The sequence below is a fragment of the Patella vulgata genome, chromosome 1 (assembly GCF_932274485.2).
Source record: "Patella vulgata chromosome 1, xgPatVulg1.2, whole genome shotgun sequence".
NCBI classification, from domain to species: Eukaryota; Metazoa; Mollusca; class Gastropoda; family Patellidae; genus Patella; species Patella vulgata.
In genome coordinates this window covers 53,626,071-53,653,015 of record NC_065879.2, presented here as the reverse complement: position 1 = coordinate 53,653,015, position 26,945 = coordinate 53,626,071, and the positions used below count along the sequence as shown (strand labels likewise).

The 26,945-nt window shown below is 36.5% G+C and overlaps 1 long non-coding RNA gene across 5 annotated transcripts in view; it reads left to right on the top strand.

Moving 5' to 3' along the window:
• The window catches only part of LOC126830657 (uncharacterized), a 77,916-nt gene extending 51,425 nt beyond the window's left edge, over window positions 1–26,491 (top strand). For 4 of the 5 annotated variants that reach the window (XR_007683907.2, XR_007683906.2, XR_007683908.2 and 1 more), the window contains 3 exons: window positions 15,751–15,979; window positions 16,188–16,215; window positions 26,354–26,491. This is a non-coding gene — a long non-coding RNA (uncharacterized LOC126830657). Of the gene's footprint in view, window positions 1–10,061; window positions 10,092–15,750; window positions 15,980–16,187; window positions 16,216–26,353 lie in introns of those variants that run through there. The other variant, XR_007683910.2, reaches the window with a different exon arrangement.
• Window positions 26,492–26,945: the final 454 nt, after the last annotated feature.

Genomic DNA, 26,945 nt, shown 5'->3' with positions numbered 1-26,945 from the left:
AATGCAAAGAGATTTTATCGCCTCTTCCGTATGTGATAGGTACTGGTACTATACACATTATCCTTAAAAGACAATTTTTTAAAATGACCGTAACGATGTATCGACACTAGAAACCGAAATCGCCTATTTTGACCTTTTTTGACTGCTGAGGCATCCAAATCTCTGGAATTTCTAGCGGTTGGCTGCGCCGCGATGATATTTATCACATACTAAATTGAGAAAAATCCTCAGATATCAAGAACAATAAAAATTCGATAAAATACGGCAATTTTTTAAGCAAAAAACCTTTGATTGTTGGGGGCGGGTTTTGAATTTATTTTGAACGTTCTCGGAATCCAACACTCTTCTATTTTTAATATGTGATAGCTAGAATCCCAAGGTACATTCTGTGCATATTTGAAGGCAATCGGAGCACAGGAACGTTGCCTGGGCAGAGCAAATCAAAGGCTTCTTCGTCTTATGACCTTAAACACTGCGTATAAATTTAAAGTCAATCGGATATTAACAGCAAAAGGGGGGCGACGACAATATACGACCACATTTCAATGTGGGCCTATAAAAAGTAAATCATTGCCAATAGAAAAGACCCACCTTTCCCCCAACAACAACCATGTAATGCACTAGCTATAATGGGGATTTTTCTGGAACACAGCGAAATGGGTCTTTTAAAATGTTCACAAGTGTATCACAAGGAGGGTTTGCTTCTTCTCTATGGGACACCCGATACCACTTCTCAACGAGGAATTCAGTCACACAGCCAACACCATTTTGTATGTTTGTGTAATCTTTATTCAGTATAAATCAAGTAATACAAATAAAAAAATACTTGGATTGATGAAAACATAATTTTTGAGAGTTATTCATACATGTAGCATAATTGTTCTTATTTAAAAAATGTACATGATTACATGTTTGTCATAAACAACATTAAATAAACAATCATGTTTCTTCACGATAACAGTAACAGTATAACAATTGTATGAAATATATTTTCCTTTATTTTTTTTTATTTTTAGAAAGGCCACTTCCTTGGTTTAAAATATATCATAAATTGTAGTTATCTAACATATACTTCCATGTATGTTTATCTAACAGATTACCACGTCGCCTTATCTAACAGAGAGTAAATGGTATACAATATCAAATTATAATCTACCAGCATTACTTGTTTCAGTAATTTAATCGTGTGTTATTCTTGTATTTAAGTGAGAAGAGTGAATAAACTATCATGGGTTGAAACAAATATATTGGAGTAGAAATAAACATTGTATATTGGTTTGCAAATAAATAATTGGTACAGATAATGCAATGTCATACAACATACTTTTTGGATTCGGTACAAATACAACCTTTTTTTCATCAATGAAAATAATGTGATTTCAAAGTAACGATGAATAAAAAAACATTGCTTATATAAAGTACATGTAATTGGGTTCATTTAATTCACTTTGTATCTATAATATACATGTAGTATTAAACAATAAATATATTGATTAATGCCAATTCTATACAAATCTCATAGTTGTATTCATGTTTTCTTTACCATAACAAGAAACAGTACAACAGATTTAGTAACAATATATTCCTTTCTACATCCGTCAGAGTGGTTGATGATTCATAGATTCTAATAACCCCTTTTGAAGTTTATATGAAAGCTTTGATATCTGCTATGCAGATCTAGTTTTTTTTTGTGTTTTGTCCACAAATCGGATTTCTCAGAATCTAACCATAGGATCGTTCTGAAACTTTTACCTATCCCCCCAAAAATTGGTGGTGGCTGTTGATTAAATATATTTTCAAAACGTTTTACGAATCCGAAATCACCGAATTTTACGAAGGAATGCATTTGACCTACAATGCTGTAACTCTGTGACTATTTGACCTATTTTACTAATTCTTTTTTCTTTGAGTATCTTGAAACATTTACTTCAAATCTGCAATTTCGGATTTTGGCATTTCGAAAATTCGTCGCTGTCATTTCGAACCGGAAGTTATTACCAATTTGACAACTTCTTTAATAGTTGTGCGATTTTCGTGAAATTTAGAATGTTAGTAGATCTTGCCAATGCGACTTCAATGATGTCCTTGGAAATTTTCTAAATTATCTCCCCTTGGTGAAATTAAGGATCAAAGTTTTCAAAAAAATCGTCGAAATATAGGTCAGAATGACCTAAAAAAAAAATTCGATACTAGACAAGTAATTACTGATTCGTACACAAAATATGGAGTTTGTCGATCGAACCGGAAGTGCCACCATCTTTAAACGTGAAAAATCAAAAAGGCTTTTTTGCTATTTTACTTACAGACTCGGTCGTCATATTTTCGGAATCCTGGAAGGAATACCTAAAAATCTATCGGATCAGAATTTTGATTTCGGTCACGTGATGGTCACCATTTTGAATTGAAAATGAAAAATAGAAGCAATTTGAAGGGCCGGGACTTTGGAACACAAGAACTCTCCTTCTAATTAAGCTAGAATGTTCAAACTTGGTGTAGGCGTTCACTAGGTCAATGTCATGATTGAGTTCAAAGATGAGCATTTTTTGCCTAGGGTAAGCAGAGATAAGCAAGCTGATTTGTTGATTCTTTAGGGCACGATGACATTGGTTATAATGAATGGAGGGCGATGAAACTCTTGTCAATCGAGAGGCTAATAGCTGGCCTGTTGTGTGAAATCATTGTATCATTTTTTATTCGAATTTCTCCTTTGATGTTTTCCGTGCCGACAAGGTTGTTTTCGAGTTTAGCTGGATTTGACTTCGCGCATGCGCTACGCTGGAACCAAAGGTACCATGAGTACTAAATTCCGGCGAGCAACTTTTCACGTTGGTACCTAGGTACCCTGAAAATTTCAAGGTGATACCTGCATTCGTTCAAGTCGTTTGTTCTTGTCACCTGCCTTTCGTCGTTTTTTTTCTAAGTCAATTTACGGCTTCCATGAGGGGAAAAAAGTGGAATTTCGCCGTGACACCGGCACCGATTGTCCGAAAACCATGAAATTTGGACACAATACGTCCATTACCACCCCGGACTCTGTGCCTTACCCCCATTTTGATCCCATTAAAAAAAAAGAATTTTAGCAAAAAAACGATTTTCGGAATTTAATATTGGTTTTAACCCTGTACCCAGACAAGATATAGATATTATTATAATCCCTATGAAATATTTTAATTATTTACTGCTATAATATGAATTATCACTTATTCCCCGTTAAATAAATATCGGTCACCGGGTGCAGCTGTACAACTTCAAGGACCCTGGCTTCAAGTCAATTTACGGCTTCCATGAGGGGAAAAAAGTGGAATTTCGCCGTGACACCGGCACCGATTGTCCGAAAACCATGAAATTTGGACACAATACGCCCATTACCACCCCGGACTCTGTGCCTTACTCCCATTTTGATCCGATTAAAAAAAAAAAGTTTTAGCAAAAAAACGATTTTCGGAATTTAATATTGGTTTTAATTAATTTTGAAATTGCAAATGCAAAGAGATTTTATCGCCTCTTCCGTATGTGATAGGTACTGGTACTATACACATTATCCCTAAAAGACAATTTTTTAAAATGACCGTAACGATGTATCGACACTAGAAACCGAAATCGCCTATTTTGACCTTTTTTGACTGCTGAGGCATCATTCCGGTGGTCCAAATCTCTGGAATTTCTAGCGGTTGGCTGCGCCGCGATGATATTTATCACATACTAAATTGAGAAAAATCCTCAGATATCAAGAACAATAAAAATTCGATAAAATACGGCAATTTTTTAAGCAAAAAACCTTTGATTGTTGGGGCCGGGTTTTGAATTTATTTTGAACGTTCTCGGAATCCAACACTCTTCTATTTTTAATATGTGATAGCTAGAATCCCAAGGTACATTCTGTGCATATTTGAAGGCAATCGGAGCACAGGAACGTTGCCTGGGCAGAGCAAATCAAAGGCTTCTTCGTCTTATGACCTTAAACACTGCGTATAAATTTAAAGTCAATCGGATATTAACAGCAAAAGGGGGGCGACGACAATATACGACCAAATTTCAATGTGGGCCTATAAAAAGTAAATCATTGCCAATAGAAAAGACCCACCTTTCCCCCAACAACAACCATGTAATGCACTAGCTATAATGGGGATTTTTCTGGAACACAGCGAAATGGGTCTTTTAAAATGTTCACAAGTGTATCACAAGGAGGGTTTGCTTCTTCTCTATGGGACACCCGATACCACTTCTCAACGAGGAATTCAGTCACACAGCCAACACCATTTTGTATGTTTGTGTAATCTTTATTCAGTATAAATCAAGTAATACAAATAAAAAAATACTTGGATTGATGAAAACATAATTTTTGAGAGTTATTCATACATGTAGCATAATTGTTCTTATTTAAAAAATGTACATGATTACATGTTTGTCATAAACAACATTAAATAAACAATCATGTTTCTTCACGATAACAGTAACAGTATAACAATTGTATGAAATATATTTTCCTTTATTTTTTTTTATTTTTAGAAAGGCCACTTCCTTGGTTTAAAATATATCATAAATTGTAGTTATCTAACATATACTTCCATGTATGTTTATCTAACAGATTACCACGTCGCCTTATCTAACAGAGAGTAAATGGTATACAATATCAAATTATAATCTACCAGCATTACTTGTTTCAGTAATTTAATCGTGTGTTATTCTTGTATTTAAGTGAGAAGAGTGAATAAACTATCATGGGTTGAAACAAATATATTGGAGTAGAAATAAACATTGTATATTGGTTTGCAAATAAATAATTGGTACAGATAATGCAATGTCATACAACATACTTTTTGGATTCGGTACAAATACAACCTTTTTTTCATCAATGAAAATAATGTGATTTCAAAGTAACGATGAATAAAAAAACATTGCTTATATAAAGTACATGTAATTGGGTTCATTTAATTCACTTTGTATCTATAATATACATGTAGTATTAAACAATAAATATATTGATTAATGCCAATTCTATACAAATCTCATAGTTGTATTCATGTTTTCTTTACCATAACAAGAAACAGTACAACAGATTTAGTAACAATATATTCCTTTCTACATCCGTCAGAGTGGTTGATGATTCATAGATTCTAATAACCCCTTTTGAAGTTTATATGAAAGCTTTGATATCTGCTATGCAGATCTAGTTTTTTTTTGTGTTTTGTCCACAAATCGGATTTCTCAGAATCTAACCATAGGATCGTTCTGAAACTTTTACCTATCCCCCCAAAAATTGGTGGTGGCTGTTGATTAAATATATTTTCAAAACGTTTTACGAATCCGAAATCACCGAATTTTACGAAGGAATGCATTTGACCTACAATGCTGTAACTCTGTGACTATTTGACCTATTTTACTAATTCTTTTTTCTTTGAGTATCTTGAAACATTTACTTCAAATCTGCAATTTCGGATTTTGGCATTTCGAAAATTCGTCGCTGTCATTTCGAACCGGAAGTTATTACCAATTTGACAACTTCTTTAATAGTTGTGCGATTTTCGTGAAATTTAGAATGTTAGTAGATCTTGCCAATGCGACTTCAATGATGTCCTCGGAAATTTTCTAAATTATCTCCCCTTGGTGAAATTAAGGATCAAAGTTTTCAAAAACATCGACGAAATATAGGTCAAATTGCCTTGAAAAATTTTTTCTGTACTAGCTAAGACAGTACTGATGAGTACACAAAATATGGAGTTTGTCGAGCAAACCGGAAGTGCCACCATCTCAAAATGTGAAAAGTCCATACGGCTTTTGCAATATTTTACTTAAAGACATAAGAGTTACATTTTCTGAATGCTTGAAGGAAAGCCTAAAAATCTATCGGTTTAGAATTTTGATTTAGGTCAACTGATGGACGTCATTTTGAAATGAAAATGAAAATTAGTGAAAAATCCACATTTATGGGCTTGAAAACATACACAATTGGTCGTGGCTTAGAGAATCTGTCTCCTATTACCGAAATTAATACATTTGAGGATAGCCTAGATCATGGTCGAATGTTTGGTATTTGAATATTTCAAAAATTCGAATTTCTCCTTTGATGTTTTCCGTGCCGACAAGGTTGTTTTCGAGTTTAGCTGGTTTTGATTTCGCGCATGCGCTACACAGGAACCAACGGTACCATGAGTACTAAATTCCGGCGAGCAACTTTTCACGTTGGTACCTAGGCACCCTGAAAATTTCAAGGTGATACCTGCATTCGTTCAAGTCGTTTGTTCTTGTCACCTGCCTTTCGTCGTTTTACGGCTTCCATGAGGGGAAAAAAGTGGAATTTCGCCGTGACACCGGCACCGATTGTCCGAAAACCATGAAATTTGGACACAATACGCCCATTACCACCCCGGACTCTGTGCTTTACCCCCATTTTGATCCCATTAAAAAAAAAGAGTTTTAGCAAAAAAACGGTTTACGGAATTTAATATTGGTTTTAACCCTGTAATACCCAGACATGATATATTATTATAATCCCTATGAAATATTTTAATTATTTACTGCTATAATATGATTATCACTTATTCCCCGTTAAATAAATATCGGTCACCTGGTGCCGCTGTACAACTTAAAGGACACTGGCCTCAAGTCAATTTTCGGAGAGAGAGAGAGAGAGAAATGGGGTTTAACGTCCACTCGACACAAACTAGGTCATTTCGGGACATATGGTTTAATTTTATTTCAATAATTCGCTTGCGCGTAGGGGTCTTTAGCAGTGGGAGGACCCGGAGAAAACCCACAAGGTTGGACAGGCGACCCTACTCCTTGCGTCAATTTACGGCTTCCATGAGGGGAAAAAAGTGGAATTTCGCCGTGACACCGGCACCGATTGTCCGAAAACCATGAAATTAGGACACAATACGCCCATTACCACCCCTGACTCTGTGCTTTACCCCCATTTTGATCACATTAAAAAGAAAAGAGTTTTAGCAAAAAAACGATTTTCGGAATTTAATATTGGTTTTAATTAATTTTGAAATTGGAAATGCAAAGAGATTTTATCGCCTCTTCCGTATGTGATAGGTATTGGTACTATACACATTATCCTTAAAAGACAATTTTTTAAACTGACCGTAACGATGCATCGACACTAGAAACCGAAATCGCCTATTTTGACCTATTTTGACTGCTGGGGTATCTTTCCGTACGTGACAAGGAGTAGGTCGCCCGTCCAACCTGTGTATTTTTTCAGGATCACCCGGTTTCCCCCCCACTGCTAGACCCCTACGCGCAAGCTAATTATTGAAATAAAATTGAACCATACGTTAGTCCCGAAATGACCTAGTTTGTGTCGAGTGGTCGATCAACCCCATTTCGCTCTCTCAATTTTAGCACTCCTAACTCTAAAACTAAATGCAAGGAACGGGCCTATTTACAGAGGTCACAATTTTAACCTACATGCACACCTACATGATATACATATTATTATAATCCCTATGGGATATTTTAATTATTTACTGTTATAATATGAATTATCACTTATTCCCCGTTAAATAAATATCGGTCACCGGGTGCAGCTGTACAACTTCAAGGACCTTGGCCTCAAGTGCATGGGACCAACTCTACATTTTCTGAAATGTCAATAAAAGCCCTGGAATGATTTCATTTAAAAAAAATAATCAGAAAGTAAATCTAGTTTTATTTATATGCTATTTGTTGCCAGAAAATATATTTTGTTACGAGTCTAATTCAAATTTAAAAATAAACAATGGGACTGAGGCATATTTTATTGATATATAGAAATTAATGCAGTGTTCTCATTATGTGATAAAAGAGTGCCAGAAATGTCTCGAAATTCAGCCATTTGTGTATTTAGTATATCAAGTATATGCGTGTATTACAAAGCTCTGATTTGTGTGATTTGTGTACACCCCGCTCCCCCCCCCCTCCTCGTGTCACTATCATGTACATATCAATTCTGCTGCCAACCCACCCACGCGAACATGACTAAATTATGAAACATTGTCTAGTCGTTTGTATGTTACGACAAAACGAGGCCAGCGTGGCTCATTTGCTGCAGAACGGAAGGATTTGCAAGGATTAGTGTCTAGTCGTTTGGATGTTACGAAAACCCGAGGTCAAAGTGGTTCTCCGTTGGCAGTGGTGAAGTATGGAAGGCCTAGCAAGGATCTGTGTCTAGTCGTTTCGATGGGACGAAAAACGCCCGTCCCCTCGTCCATGGTACAAGGATTAGTGCCTAGTCGCTTGGATGGTATGCAAAACAGAGGTCCCCGTTCTCTCCCTTTGTCTGTGGTTCTTGACCGAAGGCCCGACAACTAACTTTGCGTGCAGTTTTTTAGGTAGGACGAAAAATCGAAATCCTGTGTGCATATTGGCGTGCACGAAAAATAACCCTTTGCATTTGGAATTTTATGCACCCACCCCACCCTCGAACAACGCTTAACATAACATTTTGTTTTCACTACCTACATTGTAAAATTTGTTTGATTTCAGATGACTTAGCCCCGGTTTTTCACAGTGAAAGATTTTGATGAAACTTTACATGCATGTTTATAACCCAAAGATATGGTTCCTTTCGATATTTGCGCATATCGAATCGTAACTTCATGAATTATGGTCCCTGATTGTAAGAAAAATCACTTTATATTTCGCGTGTTCTCTATCTATCTCTCGGAAATGGAATATGGAAATACACAAGCTAGCTAGTGTATTACAGGTTGGTGGTGGTGGGGATGAGGTCTTCTATTTGCAATGATTTTTTGAATACAAAATATACGCTCTAACTCATTACTCAAACTACAGCAAAAAAAAAAGCGGAACGGAAACCCGATTTTATATATTCTTACAATAGCAACGCACTTCGGGATTAACTTAGAAATGGTTCCACTACTGATGTCTTCCGCCTTACTCCTGCCACAGTAGTGGCTTGTCCTACGGAGTTCCTTTCCGCAAGTTTTTTTTAGTCAAATGACTACAAAAAGGTTACTGGCCTATGTATAGCTCCCTTAATTTACACATAAACTGACCTAAAACTGCACTGCACATATAATAAACCAATTCCCATTGAAATAAAGGTGAAGCCGTACCGCATAATTATATGATTTGATGAAACCCAACTGCTACCTGAAGTTTCTCGCCTATCGAAGTTATAATATCCGCCGGTGTCATGGCGGCTCGCACATTATAAGAATCATTGCTTTGAAAATGTAGAACGCATTAACACAAAGAAAAACTGATGGGTAACTAGTTTAGTGGTCCAGTCTTCACTATAATTTGTGATAGAATTACTTATTTAAAAAAAACTGAATGATGTAAAAATAAAAATGGTTGGAGTGCCCAAGTTTAGATTTGTCGTTGATTTCATAAAGATGTTAGGATATAGAACGTTAAATACTGTGTGATTCAACATGGCGGCCGAGGGGTTTAATATGATATAAGTACGAAATACATGTACATGTAGTACCAAATGGTTTATATGTATGAGAGTCAAGGTTTGGACTAAATGTCTTGGGGAAGTAGGGGGCGACTAGCATGTGCCTCTCTTTAGTGGACCGATGTGAGATTGCCCATTGTATTAACTGGACGGGTAGGCCTATTCACCTTCAGTTATGTGTCAATGTCAAATAAGCGGCTTCGTATCAACACGGTCGGCTCTGGGCCGGTTTAATTCTACGTATCTCTCGTAGCTGAGAGAAAAAAGATTTTTTAGCCCAGAGAATATCTTCCGTCAGAGTGGTTGTTGATTCATAGATTCTAATAACCCCTTTTGAAGTTTATATGAAAGCTTTGATATCTGCTATGCAGATCTAGTTATTATTATTATTATTATTATTACAGCATATTTATAGTGCACCCTTTCATATAACATGTTCAGGGGCACTTTACAAAGTGACAATGTAAATCACACATAAACAACACGATTATGGGCATGTTAACGATTGTATACAGAGTCAGTTAAAAGCCTGATTAAATAAATGTGTTTTAAGTTGTTTTTTAAAAGAATACAGAGATGTACAACATATTAACCTAAATGGTAGATTATTCCATAAAACAGGTGTTATTTATATTGCAGACCTACCCTTTCCATCACCTGCAGTGGTGTGATAAAGGTGGTAAGTAAAACCTGCGTAGTTTAGAGCAATAGACTTCTTGATTGAAAACAAGAGAAAGTGTTTTAAATAAGTATATATCCTCCACAAACAACACATGATACAGTTTTATATATCTTATATAGAACGGTGTAATAAAACGCGTAAACGCATAATAGGTTGCTGATTAATCTATAAGTTAATACCTTTTACCATAACCATTAAACAAACATTACGCTGGCATTACTCATAGCTATAAACACAAACATATTTTATACTTGGCCCTGAATATACAATAGTTGCCATTATTCATGTGTACATAACCAATATTAGGGTTGGGTAAATAACGGCGCTATTGTTATTTAATGTTTACTTGTGGTTTTTATGGCCAGAATTGTTGACGTGGGTTGACTTTTGACCCTGGAAAATTCAATTTATTCACAATGGCGGACAAATGTCATGGTTTTTTTAATGTTTTGGTCAAATATATTCTAAACATACCGTCTAATACCTTTATATATATATAGGTTTTAGAGGTAGAAAAGAACAAAAAGCAACATTTCAGAACAGCTGGGGGACATCTAAGCCTTCAAACTATTCAAAACTACGAAAAATATCATTTTGTAGCACAATTTGACATTTTTTTTAAAACAATACTTTCCAGATTCAAACGCTTGACACAGTAAACACATTTTCACACAAGAGTTCAGTTTATATCTCCAAATAGTGCTCCCAGAAGTTGATCAATGTAAGTAGCGATGTCACTTTCTGGCCTTAAGGCGTTCTTTATAGAGTTCCGCAATTCTACCAAGCAGAATTTCTCCATTTTGAAACGACCCGTTTCGCGGTCTTTCAAACGTCGCTGTTGTCTAATATCAGGTGCAATTGTAAGCCTCGGGTAGCCTCAGCTGTTAGTGGTCCGCCATGCTCTTTGCACTGATCAATGGTTTTAGGTAATCATGTGTTCTTTTCTCCTTGAATTCCGCTTCTTCCGCTAAAGCTAACTTTTTAGACAATTTCAGAGTAGCCATAAAGTCCTTCAGTTTTCTGCTGTCACTGTAGCGTCTGACTTACGGGCCCACTTCCATCTTTCTTGCTGCCACTGTAGCGTCTGACTTACGGGCCCACTTCCATCTCTCTTGCCACTTTAAGAGCAGCAAGAGAGATGGAAGTGGGCCTGGCCAGTAAGTCAGACGATACAGTGGCAGCAACAAAACTAGAGAAGGACTTTATGACTACTCTGAAATTGTCTAAAATGTTAGACTTAGCGAAAAAGGCGCAATTGAAGGAGGAAAAAAAACCACGATTACTTAAAACCATTGGTCAGTGCAAACAGCTAACAGTCTTCAATTTCTTGAGAAGTCTATCTGAAAATGAATTGCTACAGGAAATCGCCTACCTGAGGCTTACAATTGCACCTGGTATGTGTGAAAGACCGCGAAACAGGTCGTTTCAAAATGGAGAAATTCTGCTTGGTAGGATTACGGAAGTCTATAAAGAACACTTTAAGGCCAGAAAGTGACATTGCTACTGATATTGATCAACTTCTGGGAGGAGTATTTGGTGATTAAACTGAACTGTTGTGTGAAAATGTGTTTACTATGTCAAACGTTTAAATCTGAAAAGTATTGTTTTCAAAAAATGTCAAATTTTGCTACAAAATGAGATTTTGGTAGTTTTTGATAGTTTGAAGGCTCAGATGCCTCACACCTGTTCTGAAATGTTGTTTTTCGTTCTTCCCTAAGTCAAAAATCTATATATAAAGGTATTTGACGGTATGTGTATGATATATTTGATCAAAAACATGAAAACAACATGAAATGTGGCCGCCATTTTGAATAAATTGAATTTTCCAGGGTCAAAAGTCATCCTAGGTCAAAAATTCCGACGGATTCGTGTTTAACGTCCAAAATGACCATAGAAACTACAAGTCATGGGAAAAGGTTCATATATATCCAACCCTATCAATATTTCTATTGGCTATACGACTTACAATTTTACATTACTGTATCACATATTTACGTAAATAATCATATTTCAAACACACATGAGACTATTCTCATACTTCACTTTCAAATACACCTAATCAAAACAGTAAAGGAAATGTTTATAAAATAATTAGCTTACCCGTTTGTGGAAAAGAGCCGATGTGTGATCTTGCTGAAAATCTGTAACATGTGGTAAAGATGCATGCTTGTAATTTAGTTTTATTCCAGCTACACTTATGAATAACCAATCAAGACAAAGAATCACAGATCACAGATTACGTGATAAACAACCTCTTCAGAAAGAGACCACCTTCAGAACTGAAAGATTCCAACGGGTTATTCTTTCAACTATACCAGAAATATTAAGAACTAACCCGATAAAACACAACAATACAATTCCAGAAACATACAATATAAAATCCACCACCCAAAACATTTGTCTGCTATTTCACCTCGGTGGAAGCGGACGTTAAATAAAGATATTTCACACACACACACACACATTTATACTAATTTATATTCTTCAAAAAAGTAGGGGATATTCAGAAACAACACAAAACTGCGGAAATGCACTGCTGTTTTTATTAGAGGTAACCAGTGTATGTTAATAACAGGCCAATTGCCTACACATGAACATAAGCAGTTCATATGGGAGGCTTATTTGACGGCCCCATTTCACGCGCAAAGAGATACACTGTCAAAAGTTAAAATGAATGTTTTTGATTTTTGTCTTAATAAGGAGTAATTGCCCCACCAATCCTCAGACATTCCGCAATTCGTCGTGGCATGCTCCTAATCAATCGTCCAATCCCGATTTGGGGCAATCTGACCCACTCCTCTTGCAGTGCCACGGCCAATTCTTGCAGTGTTGTCGGTTGAAGTTGAAGTCCACTAACACGTCTCCCGATCATGCAGGCATGCTCTATAGGGGAAAGGTCAGGACTCGTGGCTGGCCAAGGCATATGGACAATATGGTGACGCTGGAGGTAGTCATTCACGACACGAGCGCGGTGGGCACGGGCATTTTTATCTTGAAAGATGAAACGTCGACCTGCACGTTGAGCAAAGGGCAGAACTGTCGGTGCCAGGATGTGGTCACGGTAGTACACACCAGTGACCCTTCCTTGAACAATATCCAAGTCCGTTCTGCCAGTCATGGTGATTCCTCCCCACACATTAAGCATATTGGCTACTGCTCGCTGTATAGAACCGATTTGAAGCATGCCAATAGCACGTAGACGTTCACCATGTTGAAGACGTCTCATTGCAAATTACACGTAACACACTAAAGCAAAGATACGCTAAACAGTAAATCTTATGCAAGAACCGATAGGAAAGCAAACATGGATAGGATGAACCAACACGCGGCAGTTTTCACCAACCCTTCCTTGAAGTGTCAAATTTGAGAATGAACCCCTCCCACGTGTATGGCGCTATTGCGTGTTGCACGTGCAGCTCAGTGGTTCTGTTGGGGCGATAAGTTCTTCATCTGTGAACATACTCTCAAAGCATGTCAAGTGTCCATGACTATTTATCATATCACAACCTGCATAGGTATTTGCATTTCAATATCCCCTACTTTTTTTGAAGAGTATATGTTAGCTTAAAACCAAAACTATAAACTCACTAATTTAAAACCCGAACTAATAAAGACACAGGACAGAACATTCATTACCAACATCAACTGACAGAGTCCCGAAACACAACCCTGTATTCAGCAGCGAATAGCGGGCTGTTTGTTATTAGTTTTTCACCTCGTTATTCGGGATTCACATATGAATGTGATCATGTTTCTTTATTGGGGATATTTCAGGATTTAACTATAAACGGTAACTAGACAACAATAGCATAATAAATTTGTCGATAAACAAAACAGATTGTTATTCAAGCGGTGACTAACGAATAGTTGTATTAACCAGTTTTATGCTGCTAGGGGATACTTTGCAATCCATTATTCTATTGTTGTCTTGTTATCGTTTTTAATTAAATCCTAAAATATCCTCATTAAAGATACCTGAACACCTCTTCATATTTGAATTTCGAATAACGAGGTCAAAAACGAATAACAAAAAGCTCGTTAATCGCTTATTTGGACTGTTTTTCGGATTGTGTTTAATGCTACTGGGGGCATACTTGGCATCCATCATTCTAGCTTTATATTTGAATCCCGAATAACAAGTTAAATAACGAATAACGAGGCAGCGTCTCCCTCGTTATTCGCCAATAGTTATCGTTTTTAATTAATTCCTGAAATATCCCCATTAAAGATACCTGAAAACCTTCATAATTATGTGAATCCCAAATAACGAGGTGTCAACGAATAACAAACAGCTCGCTATTCGTTTTTCTGTTATTTTTTATGATACTGGGGAATACTTGGCATCCATTATTCTAGTGATGACTGGCTTCATATTTGAATCCCGAATAACAAGCTGAATAACGAATGTCCCTCGTTATTCGCCAATAACGAGGCGAGTCACCTCGTTATTCGTTAATCGTTATTGGTGAATAACGAAAAACGATTCAACTTCACGCTGTCTGTACTAACCAGGGGCGTATACCGGCAATTTGAAGGAGGGGGTGCAAACGAGGCTGTTGCTGAGCGAAGCGCGTTACCAAAATTTTGACCGTATTCTTACGATTTTTCCGAGAAAAAACCCACGGCTAGTGGACTAAAAAGTGCAATTTGTTACATGTAACGTTTAAACAGTTTCCGACATTCCCGGCAAAGAGATACAAGAAAAGAGAGAACCCCGAGCGGGCCCAGCCAAATAATTTTTTTCTAGCTCTTTGAAGCTTGATATATACTTTTTACGTTTTTAAGTTGATTGTGTCTTTTCAGATTTTATAACATTTTATGTAATGTAATATAATGACAAATCAGTAGTAAGTTAATTGGAAAAATCGTAGGGAATCGGATCCAAACCACATGACTCAATGACAGACCTGATGATCTAACGTGCACGCGTTACTCCCCCCCCCCCCCATTCAGATAGCCCAGATTAGTTTGGCAAGCGTAGTATTACGAGAACTCTAAATCAGGATAACAAATGGAGAATATGTCATTGCAAGTTTATAGAGATTTGACAAATAAATTGATAGGGATAATATTGTAAACAGTGTTAAGCCCGAGTAATGTTTTTCTTGTAATGAAGGTATATTGTTTTTAAAAAATGCCAATAAATACTTGTTTATCACTATGTCAAACTTCTGGAGAAAACGACATGGGCTAATATTTTGGGACATTTTTTATTTTATTTCGGGAACCAACAACATCCAATCCATTTCCTCTAATGGCATCCAGATAAAATTTCACAGCCGGATTAATATTTCCATAATATTCAGAATCAGTTCACCTGTCTTTGTTTTATTTATTTCGTTAAATAAGTTAGGCAAATGAAAAAAATATCGGAAACGTTTAAGCTGTTAGCATACTCAAGGCCAATAATCCATATTGACATTCATTCTGTCATCATTAACTGCCTTGGCCAGGCTTAAAGTAAACTTTTTACACAGGGGCCACGGCCGGTGACTAAATCTTGATCAGCTACTCGTTCTTTTGTCGGTTTACTTTTAAGTGCTACTCCTCCTTCATTAGCGAACATAATCGAATGGTATGTCCCAGCCTGCATCTGGGTTTACGTCGGTGTGGTATTGCAGGCTAAACTTTTAAAATATCTTTTATATATTTACAGGTTACCGTTGAATATGTTAGTTAGCTATATCTGGTTTGTGAGCTTGGTACTTTTAGTTCCCATAGTAACAACATTTTCACTTCCACTTCATCATGGTTTTAACCGGAAACGCGAAGTAGGTCAACTCTCGAGTTTTTTGGAAGAAATGGATGAGCGAAATGCAGAAGGAACGGAGACGTTACATCCACGAGAAGCAGAACGAGATGAAAGCATGCCAGAAAGAGCACAGGTGAATATTTTACACAGTGAATATTAGGATACTGCTACAGATATGATGATGTATTTATATTTTCTAAACATTTTTTTTTCATGTAACCGTTTATATAGGATTTAAACTCATTTATCTTCGTCAAATAACAGCGACGAGTACAAAGTAAAATAAATTACATTACAAACCATTTAATAACACCAATAATCGTAAATGATGTTTGTTTCAGCCTTGTATAACCATCCATTATCTAATGGGTAAGTACTGAAATTTTGAAAATTATGTCGCCGTAGTTGAAATTAGAGCCCGTTCACGATTCATGTGTCATAGTACTGGAAACATGGGTCCTTACGTCCGTTTACCATGTGCGCGTTTTTGCGGCGTTTCCGCGCGCGTTTTCGCTGGCGAAAAAGTCGGTCTCATGCAAATTTAATGGGACCGTTTCCACGTAACCGGCGAAAACGCGTACATGGAAAACGGGCTTAACACTGAAGTAAAATGTCCTTTTCTCAGATTATCGAGTCACTTACACAAACACGGACGCACTTCCTCTGGACTCGTCATTTTCACTGCCCTTTTCGTGGACTTGGGGGCCCCTTCCACTGGTATCACAGGTGTATTTAGGATGTGGGACAGGTCTGTACAGAAGGCGGGACAAGTGTAGCAGATGCTCCATCCACGAGAGGTCTGGAGAAAGGGTCGACATGAGCACTGCCACGTTCTTTTGATTCAAGAAGTTCATGAAGACACGTGCTGTATTATCATGATGAAATGTGTACGGATGAGGTTGTTTAGCGGTACAGACTTGATCGTGCCAGTATAGTCTACTATAATTAAGAAACCCCATCTCTGGACCCTGTGTGTCTCGAGATAAGAGATGGTACAATATAGTTCCATCTGGTAAAGTACGATGCGGATCAGTGCCTGCCACATCAAACCACAATTAAGGATATAATCCTACCTGACATAGGTACAAACCATCTCTTTTAAATCGAAGCGATAATAGCTGGCTTTGTCCGACATTTTAAAACGGAATAGGTTTTACATCATGAAGGCGGGGTTAAATATATGTCGTGTACAGCAGCCAATCAAAATACGCGAGAAGTACAGAACATCTACGTCCTGTCTCGTTATTCGTTATTCAAGCTCGAAAAGCAAAATGCATTGATTTATGACAATTTACTGCTGAGTCATCCTTCTTATAAGTCAATTATAAGTCACGTCCTGTCTCGTTATTCTTCATTCAAGCTCGAAAAACAAAATGAATTGTTATGTGACATAGAAGATGTTTTTTGTACTGCTGAGATACCCTTCTTACTTGCCAAATGGACAAAAATGCATTGATTTATGACAATGTACTGCTGAGTCATCCTTCTTATAAGTCAATTTCGAAGAAAAAATAATAATTTTATTTGAATCCTGAATAACGAAACACGTTCTGACGGTTCTGTATCGTTATTTGTTAATCAAAATTTGAATCCCGATTAACAAAACACGTCCTGTCTCGTTATTCAAGTTCGAAAAACAAAAAGAATTGTTTTGTGACATAGATGTGAAAAGAGGGTTTTTTGTACTGCTGAGGCGCCCTTCTTATAATTCAATTAAATAAAAAAAACCAGTTTACTTGACAAATGGACGATAATGATATGAAATTTCCAAAGAAAAAATAACAATTTTATTTGAATCCTGTATAACGAAACACGTTCTATCACGTTATTCGTTATTTAAAATTTGAATCCCGAATAACTAAACACATCCTGTCTCGTTATTCTTCATTCGAGATCGAAAAACAAAATGAATTGTTATGTGACATAGAAGATGTTTTTTGTACTGCTGAAATACCCTTCTTACTTACCAAATGGACAAAAATGATATGAAATTTTTAAGAAAAATAATAATTTGATTTGAATCTCGAATAACGAAACACGCCCTGTCTCGTTATCCGATATTTAAGCTCTAAAAGCAAAATAGACTTTTTATGACTTCTTTTTACTGCTAGGGCATACTTCGTATAAGTCAATCAAATATAAAAAAAAGTTAACTTGACAAATGGACAATAATAATATGAAATTTCTATGAAAAAATAATAATTTTATTTCAATCCCGAATAACGAAACATGTTCTGTCTAGTTATTCAAATTTGAATCCCGGATAACGAAACACGCCCTGTCTCGTTATTCGTTGTTCAAGCTCGAAAAGCAAAATGGATTGTTCTATAGCATAGAGGCACCCTTCTTGTAAATCGATTAGGCGCCACAGTGGCTCAGTGAGTGAGGCGTTGGCCGAGAAAGTTCATTGGGATTTTTCGGTGTGGTTCCCTCTTGTCAGTGGTGGAGGACGGAGGTCCTGGCAAGGGACAACGTATAGTCCTTCGGATGGGACGAAAAACCGAGGTCCCGTGTAGGTAAATTACCGGTGACAGTTTGAATTCCAAATAAGAAAAAATAATTATTTTATTTGAATAAAGAAATACGTTCTTTCTCGTTATTCGTTATTCAAAATTTGAATCCCGAATAACGAAGCTCGTCCTCTCTCTTTATTCGTTATTCAAACTAGAAAAGAGAGAGAAAGAGAAATTGGGTTTAACGTCCACTCGACACAAACTAGGTCATTTCGGGACTAACATATGGTTTAAATAATTCGCTAGCGCGTAGGGGTCTTTAGCAGTGGGAGGAAACCGGAGGAGCCGGAGAAAACCCACGAAGTTGGACAGGCGACCCTACTCCTTGTCACATACAACGCCAGTCGACTCAATGACAGACTTTATGATACAGCGCGCGCACGCCAACCATTCAGCTACCCAACCCCCCAAACTCGAAAAGAACAATGAACTGTTTTATGGCATAGACGTGAGAAGATGATTGTTTACTGCCTAGGCATCCTTCTTATAAGTCAATTAGGAGCCACGACGGCTCAGTGCGTAAAACGCTGGCTCGCTAACCAGGAGGTCCCTTGTCTGCGTGGTTCCCCTTAGCAGTGGTGCAGGACGCGGGGGGGGGGGAGCTCTGCCAACGTGTAGTCCTTGGGATGGGGCGGAAAACAGGGGTCCCGTGTACGTGAAAGATACTGTGACAGTGGGAATTCAAAATAAGAGTAGGCCGTAGTACCGCTGTCTGTCCATAGCACATTGCATACCAAATGCCCGTCTTCATTAGCTAAGTCGGTTCAGAATAGTAGGACGTGAAACCCCCATTTCATTTCATATACTGCTGAAGCATTCTTCTCAGACGTGAATTAAATAAAGAAAAACACAGCTTACTTGACAAATGGACGATGTTAATATGAAATTTCTACGAAAAAATATCCTTTTTTGTCAATCCCGAATAACGAAACACGTTATGTCTCGCTATTCGTTATTGATTTAACTTCACACAGTAGGAGTTGAACTGACTCTAGCTTTTTAAAAGCCACAGTTGATACCCCATGTCTGCACCATAAAATTGTGTTTTCAGCATTTCCATTCTTTCGTATTCAATTTGTTGTGTTTGAAAGAATTGATAATGTGTTATCGTCATGATTTGATGTTAAATTCAGAATTCAAAGATTCAAGTGTAGCTCTCAAACGAGATTTACAGCCGCCGATTTATAAAAGTGGTGCGGTTTCATTGCGTCTCTGTATACTATTTTATAGAAATGTAATAAATGAATGAAATGGGGGTTTTAACGTCTTACTTTGATGCACTAACTCGGCTAACGAAGACGAGCATACGCCTTGCATACGGCTATGAGGAAAGTTTTGACCTGACAGCGGCGTTTGATCCTATACTCTTCTTCAAATTCCAATTTTCAAAAGTTATTTAACATGTACGTCAAGTGTACACTGGTCCTCGATTTTTCACCCTAACTGAATTAGACGCTTTTTGTTGCCACCACTGACAAAGGGAAAACCAGGTAGGATAGTACCCAAACATTTTCAAATGATCAATCCAAGCATAAGATAATATAAAAATTTGAAGATTATACTATATCGTTGCAACTGATTTCACACCACTATCTTTATTTGTCTGTAAATGTTTTGATTAAAATCCTTTTCACCAGATACGCCTAATAACACCCCTCGACCGCTTTAATTTCCGTCATGTACGTCAAGTGTACACTGGTCCTCGATTTTTCATCCGAACTGAATTAGGCGCTTTTTGTTGCCACCACTGACAAAGGGAAAACCAGGTAGGATAGTACCCAAACATTTTCAAATGATTAATCCAAGCGTAAGATAATATAAAAATTTGAAGATTATACTATATAGTTGCAACTGATTTCACACCACTATCTTTATTCGTCTGTAATGTTTTGATTAAAATCCTTTTCGCCAGATACGCCTAATAACACCCCTCGACCGCTTTAATTTCCGTTTAAATGTTTTTGTTTTATTAATGATTGTGTCTGACTGTTGACTATTCTATCGGATCAGTTTGTTAGACGGTAGATTTGTTCAGTTTCTAGGGTGTCATGTTGAGAAATTAGTCAGGTTTTATCTTAAAGACGGGGCTAATAAGAAACACGACCAAATCTAATCTAAACGGGATTTATTTTAAGTGGCGTATCGACGTTCAATATTCACAAATTTAACGCTTTGTTGGTTGTTGTCGTTGACTTTGAGTTATTCTCAGATAGTTTGTAGGAGGAATAAGTTAGATGTGTTTCTGATAACCTAGTGATTTACATGTAGAATGACAAGACATGGTTGCATTTAACAACTTATTCATAGTTTCGATTTAACTTGTGTTCGCTACAATTCCTTATTTACATGAATTTACATAGCCTGTGTGAATGACTGCCATTGACAGGTTGCTTTGATGAAACTAGCGCTGGGCAAAGTTAATGATTGACATGTACTCCGGCGAATACATTCAATTTATTAACCTTTCTTTTTTCTAGGTATTATCTACAAGATAAGGTTTTAACGTCTATTTTTTTTTTTAAAGAATACATGAATGGACATATGGCTAATGCTTTACAAAACAGATTATATGAATAATGCATGTGTCATTATTATTGCATTTCTTTTTATACGCCCACATTTTTATTTCAAAGTCGTGAACATGATATGCAAAACCTAAATTAAAAGACCAGGGCCCTGTTTCACAAAAACTTAAATCTCCTTAAAATCGTCTTAAACTAAAATTCCATCCTAACTTAAGATAGATGCGTTTCACAGAACGTTTTTAAGCATTTTAGATAAAATCCACTAAAATAATATCGGAAGGTAAAATTGTATCTTAACTTAAATAGTGGCGTTTCACAAAACTATTTAAGGGACAATTTTAACTAAACTCAATTTTAACTTAGGACAGCCGTCACCCTCTCCTAACTTAAAATCACGACATTAACAAACATTGATTAGAGCTACGTTGTGAGATCTATTGCGACACATAGATATATTTGGAATAATGATAATATTGCCAATGGCCCGGGTTATATAATTTAAACATACTATCATTCGCAAAAATAATTTTCATTCAATTTATTTTCATTGCAGGGAAATGTAGCTGCGACTCACCGTTTATTTTATTGTAAGGCAATATAAGAAATTAGATGACGCCCCAAATTAAAAACCCAAGAGAGAGAGAGAGAGAAAAAAAATTTGTTTTTTTAATTTAGTAAGATGGGGTTTAACGTCCACTCGACACAAACTAGGTCATTTCGGGACTAACATATGGTTTAATTTTATTTCAATAATTCGCTTGTGCGTAGGGGTCTTTAGCAGTGGGAGGAAACCGGAGGACCCGGAGAAAACCCACGAGGTGGGACAGGCGACCCTACTCCTTGCCACGTACAACCGGGGATTCGAAACCACGCCAGTCGACTCAATGACAGACTTTATGGTACAGCGCGCACGTGCTAACCATTTCTAACAGTATTGGTTCTTTAATCAGGTTCGGATCACAAGACTAGTTTAACATATAATAATACTTTTATTCTCTGCTTCTTCTAACATATTATGTACAAAACTTAAAGACTCCATAACTAACTTGTATTGAGGGAGCCATGTGCTAGCTTGGCACAAATGTGCCAACTCTCAGGCGCTCTCCCTCGTTGAGTGTCGTCACGTGCCAAGGCGCCCATGGCCTCCGCTCTCGTGTCCTATCCGGACCTCTCTCTGTTTTCGTTTGTTAATCTGGGTTTATAAACCATTCCAGACAAAGGAATCTTATTAGACATCTGGCTGATGTATCATGTATCATATCAGGTTTAACATTTGCTTATCATCAAAGAAAGTTTAAATAAGACATGTCATCAAGGTATGGTTACATAATCACATAGACCAAGAACTCCCGAGATGTCGATAGCGAACAGGTGTCAAGTTGGCAGGAAGCGTCTATAACATCAGATAATCTGTGATTATGTAACATACCTTCCTTTTTTTGAATAAAGTTATGAATTATATGAAATAACTTTTCAAGACCATTACAAAATTAAATATAAATGGAGTCGATGGTATCTACCCTAATTAATATATAAACAAAAATACGAAAAATAACAATACACTGATTAAAAGTTATATTAACAGCAAAAATGTAAATGGCAAAAGACTAAAACACTGGTTGAGAAGTAATAAAACACTGGTTGAAAAGTTCATACATAATAAGTGTTCATACACGCGAGACATTGAAATCACATAATTATGTCGCAGATAATTTTACTGTTCACACACACGCATTCCTGGAATCGCATATATAATGAAAAATATTCGAATTTGCACACACGTGAGTTATTTGAATCACTAATAATTATAACAAAAAAAGAACACTGTAAAACTATTCTAATGTTTGCACACAATCACTAATAATTATAAAAAACATAAAAAACCACTGTAACTATTCTAATGTTCGCACACACTCGAGAAGCGCGAAATACAATCCTTGAAGCCAACTGTAGGGAGATACAAATTCATTTTTTCTTCTTCCTTCATTCCGTCGTCTTCTTGTATAAGTTTCCCGTAATGGCAAGGGGCCAGTGTCTTCCGGTAGTCTTATCTTTTCCATACCACCTGGCCGGAATGGTGTGTTACGATATGTGCTATGTAATAACTGCAACCCGTGCCCAAGTTTTATCATCTGTTTATCATATCATGGAGTGAACTTAATTAATAGTTAATCAAATTAGCAAGTGGAACAGACTTAAATTAGCTATCCTATCTAACGATATTTACATTATTATTTACATGGATAGAATTGAAATTAGGATGTCATATTGTTTTATCTCGAGATAAAGAATAAAGAATGATCTGAACACATTTAGCAACACATTCAAATTAGCAAGTGGAACAGACTTAAATTAGCTATCTAACGATATTTACATTATTATTTACATGGATAGAATTGAAATTAGGATGTCATATTGTTTTATCTGAACACATTTTACCAATCTTTAATAAGATATTTTGAATGAACTTATCAAAATTAATAACGGTTTATCTCTCTTAATTCTGAGCACGACCCTCTCCTGGGGTTGAACCAATCCCACCTGACTGGGGTTTCACATAAAACTTTTCCCGTAACATATCGGGTCATCCCAATTTCATAGTATTGAGGTATCACAAATAAAATTCTCTCCCGTAAATATCGGGGCATCCCATTAACATTTGGGGTAATATACACATATAGACAAAACAAACAAAAAAAACTTAGAGATAAACGCGTTAATACTGTGTGAATGTTATTGGGTTCAATTCCAAATTACGATACTGTTAACCCAATTCTAGTTAAACAATCACAAAACATGTTACTTTTCGATATTAACCTGTTAATACTACTTTTAAATGCCAAAATATGTGTTCAAAAACAAACATTTATAATTTATAATCTTTAAAAACAACATGACCCATTGTAAAACAAACAATATATATATACAATTTTGTTTTAATCATTTTCCTACAAATAGTTAAGGACTGTTCCACTACTAGCTTGAAAGGCAATACATTAAATTAAGTAACTACACCATGATATTTAATAAAGCGTGATGATACACTGCTGATTTCCTAGTTAAATTATAATACATAGCACAATGTCAGGATTAACCGTGTGGCCATGGTAGGATTAGAAAAAGACTCACCTTTTTATAGCTTCTAATGGTTAGGACTTAACACGTTATCCTGGTCTACGGCACCAATTTATATGTGAAAGTATTGGTTCTTTAATCACGTTCGGATGACAAGGCTAGTTTAACATCTTATAATACTTTTATTCTCTGCTTCTTCTAACATATTATGTACAAAACTTAAAGACTCCATAACTAACTTGTATTGAGGGAGCCATGTCCTAGCTTGGCACAAATGTGCCAACTCTCAGGCGCTCTCCCTCGTTGAGTGTCGTCACGTGCCAAGGCGCCCATGGCCTCCGCTCTCGTGTCCTATCCGGACATATCTCTGTTTTCGTTTGTTAATCTGGGTTTATAAACCATTCCAGACAAAGGAATCTTATTAGACATCTGGCTGATGTATCATGTATCATATCAGGTTTAACATTTGCTTATCATCAAAGAAAGTTTAAATAAGACATGCCATCAAGGTAAGGTTACATAATCACATAGACCAAGAACTCCAGAGATGTCGATAGCGAACAGGTGTCAAGTTGGCAGGAAGCGTCTATAACATCAGATAATCTGTGATTATGTAACATACCTTCCTTTTTTTTTGAATAAAGTTATGAATTATATGAAATAACTTTTCAAGACCATTACAAAATTAAATATAAATGGAGTCGATGGTAACTAACCTAATTAATATATAAACAAAAATACGAAAAATAACAATACACTGATTAAAGGTTATATGAAGAGCAAAAATGTAAATGGCAAAACACTAAAACACTGGTTGAGAAGTAATAAAACACTGGTTGAAAAGTTCATACATATATACTAAAGCGTTCATACACGCGAGACATTGAAATCACATAATTATGTTGCTTATCATCAAAGAAAGTTTAAATAAGACATGCCATCAAGGTAAGGTTACATAATCACATAGACCAAGAACTCCCGGGATGTCGATAGCGAACAGGTGTCAAGTTGGCAGGAAGCGTCTATAACATCAGATAATCTGTGATTATGTAACACATTTTAATTTAGTAAGATAGATAGGCATTATCCAATAAGGAGTGTGGCACTTTGGCATTTTCAAATTATTATTGAAAGGGTCCATGGGACTGACATTTCAAATCTAGGCATCGGAACATTGGTTATTTCGTGTATTAGTTTAAAAGTTATTAAAAATACTTTTAAAAATCGACAATACTTTAGTCTAGATTAATCGTTTGAGTCAGAAATATCACATGTTTGTGATAATTTCTCAATAGTTTCTGTTATCCAAAATACCATAAAACTACGAAATTCAAGCGATTTAGTTTATTGATTTCCATTGAAGCCTGCGAGTAAATGAAATGCCAAGGTCACGAAAGCGACATGCAAGTTCAAGACCAACCCACTGATACGTTTCAAAACGAATAATACGCAATAAACTTATTTATTCTATCTCTTTACGACTGTCTGACCATGTGCAGAAATTGTTACAACGTATGAAACTCTCCTCATTGGTACTGTAACGGTTAGTTCAACCTGGCAACAGTTTTCAGTTCCGAAGCATTTATGCTTACACCCTAAGTGCCCTCGCCGGAATTGTGCACTGCGCGAGAGCAAGCAATTTTACCTAAAATCTACTAAAATTGCATTTTAAGTTACAATCGATCCTCGTAAAATGCATAAAATTTAAAATTTCATTTTGATTTTATTTAAAATCTATTTTAGTGATTTTAGTTTAAGTTTTTGTGAAACAGGGCCCTGATTTCTGGGGAACTTTTGTCCGGATAGCAAATATTTCAGCCTACTTTTCCATGAATTCTAACTTCCAAGAAATCTTGTACCTGCATTATTGATTTATTACACGAAACCTCGGTTTTCTTTGTTAGTTTGGGGGTTGGATGGCCGAATGGTAAGCACGTGCGCGCTGTATCATATGGTCTGTCATTGAGTCAACTGGCGGAGTTTCGATTCTCCGGTTGGACGTGACAAGGAGTAGGGTTGCCTGTCCAACCTCGTGGGTTTTCTCCGGTTTCTTCCCACTGCGCGCAAGCGAATTATTGAAATAAAATTGAACCATGTGTTAGTCCCGAAATTACCCAATTTGTGTCGAGTGAACGTTAAATCCCATCTCTCTCTCTCTTTGTTAGTGCCAGAGGCTTTTTCTCAGACAACTGGGTACTGTTTTGGGATAATTAGTGATCTACTTCTCGAATTCGACCCCGAGGGTTTCAATGGTGTGTGTAGTGTTTGTCTCAGATAAAAGGTTTATGATACTTCTAGTTTTGCTGATTATAAAGTGATAATTTCAGTATCACAGACAAAATTTGATTATAAAATGATTATTTCAGTATTACAAAATCCGATTATAAATTTCAGTATTACAGAATCAGTTTAAGCACCGTATAGATCCCAATGGTGACGGTAAAGCCACATTTGACGAAGTTAAAAATTTCCTCCGTCATTACCAGCCACATATTACAAGCAGAACTGTTAACAATTTCATTCAACGAAGAGATTTAAATGGTAAGTACTAAAGACGATATTTTTGTGCATACTTGAGCTGAACATACAGATTTCTTTTCATTGGAACAAGTTTAACGTGAATACATTGCTATACCTATAGTCTACGTCCGTCCCCCTTCTTTAGAGCAAAGTTTTGTAAGTATGTTTATATTGTAGGTGATGGTACACTAGTATATTTATATTGTAGGGGATGGTAAAGTTAAAGATGCATTCCCACAAAAGTATTTATCGGGTGGTTATTTCCAATAAAAGGATGGCAATTTTGGTATATATGGAACGTAGAGACATCCAATCTTACTAGAAAAATGCTGGATTCCCCGAAAAACACCCATGGGGCGCGCATAGGACAAATCCGAGAGGGTGTCACGATTAGGGCTGTCTGCTCAAGTGACGTCAAAGGTTGCACGCACAGATTGTCTGACCTCTTTGCATTGGGGAGCGCTTA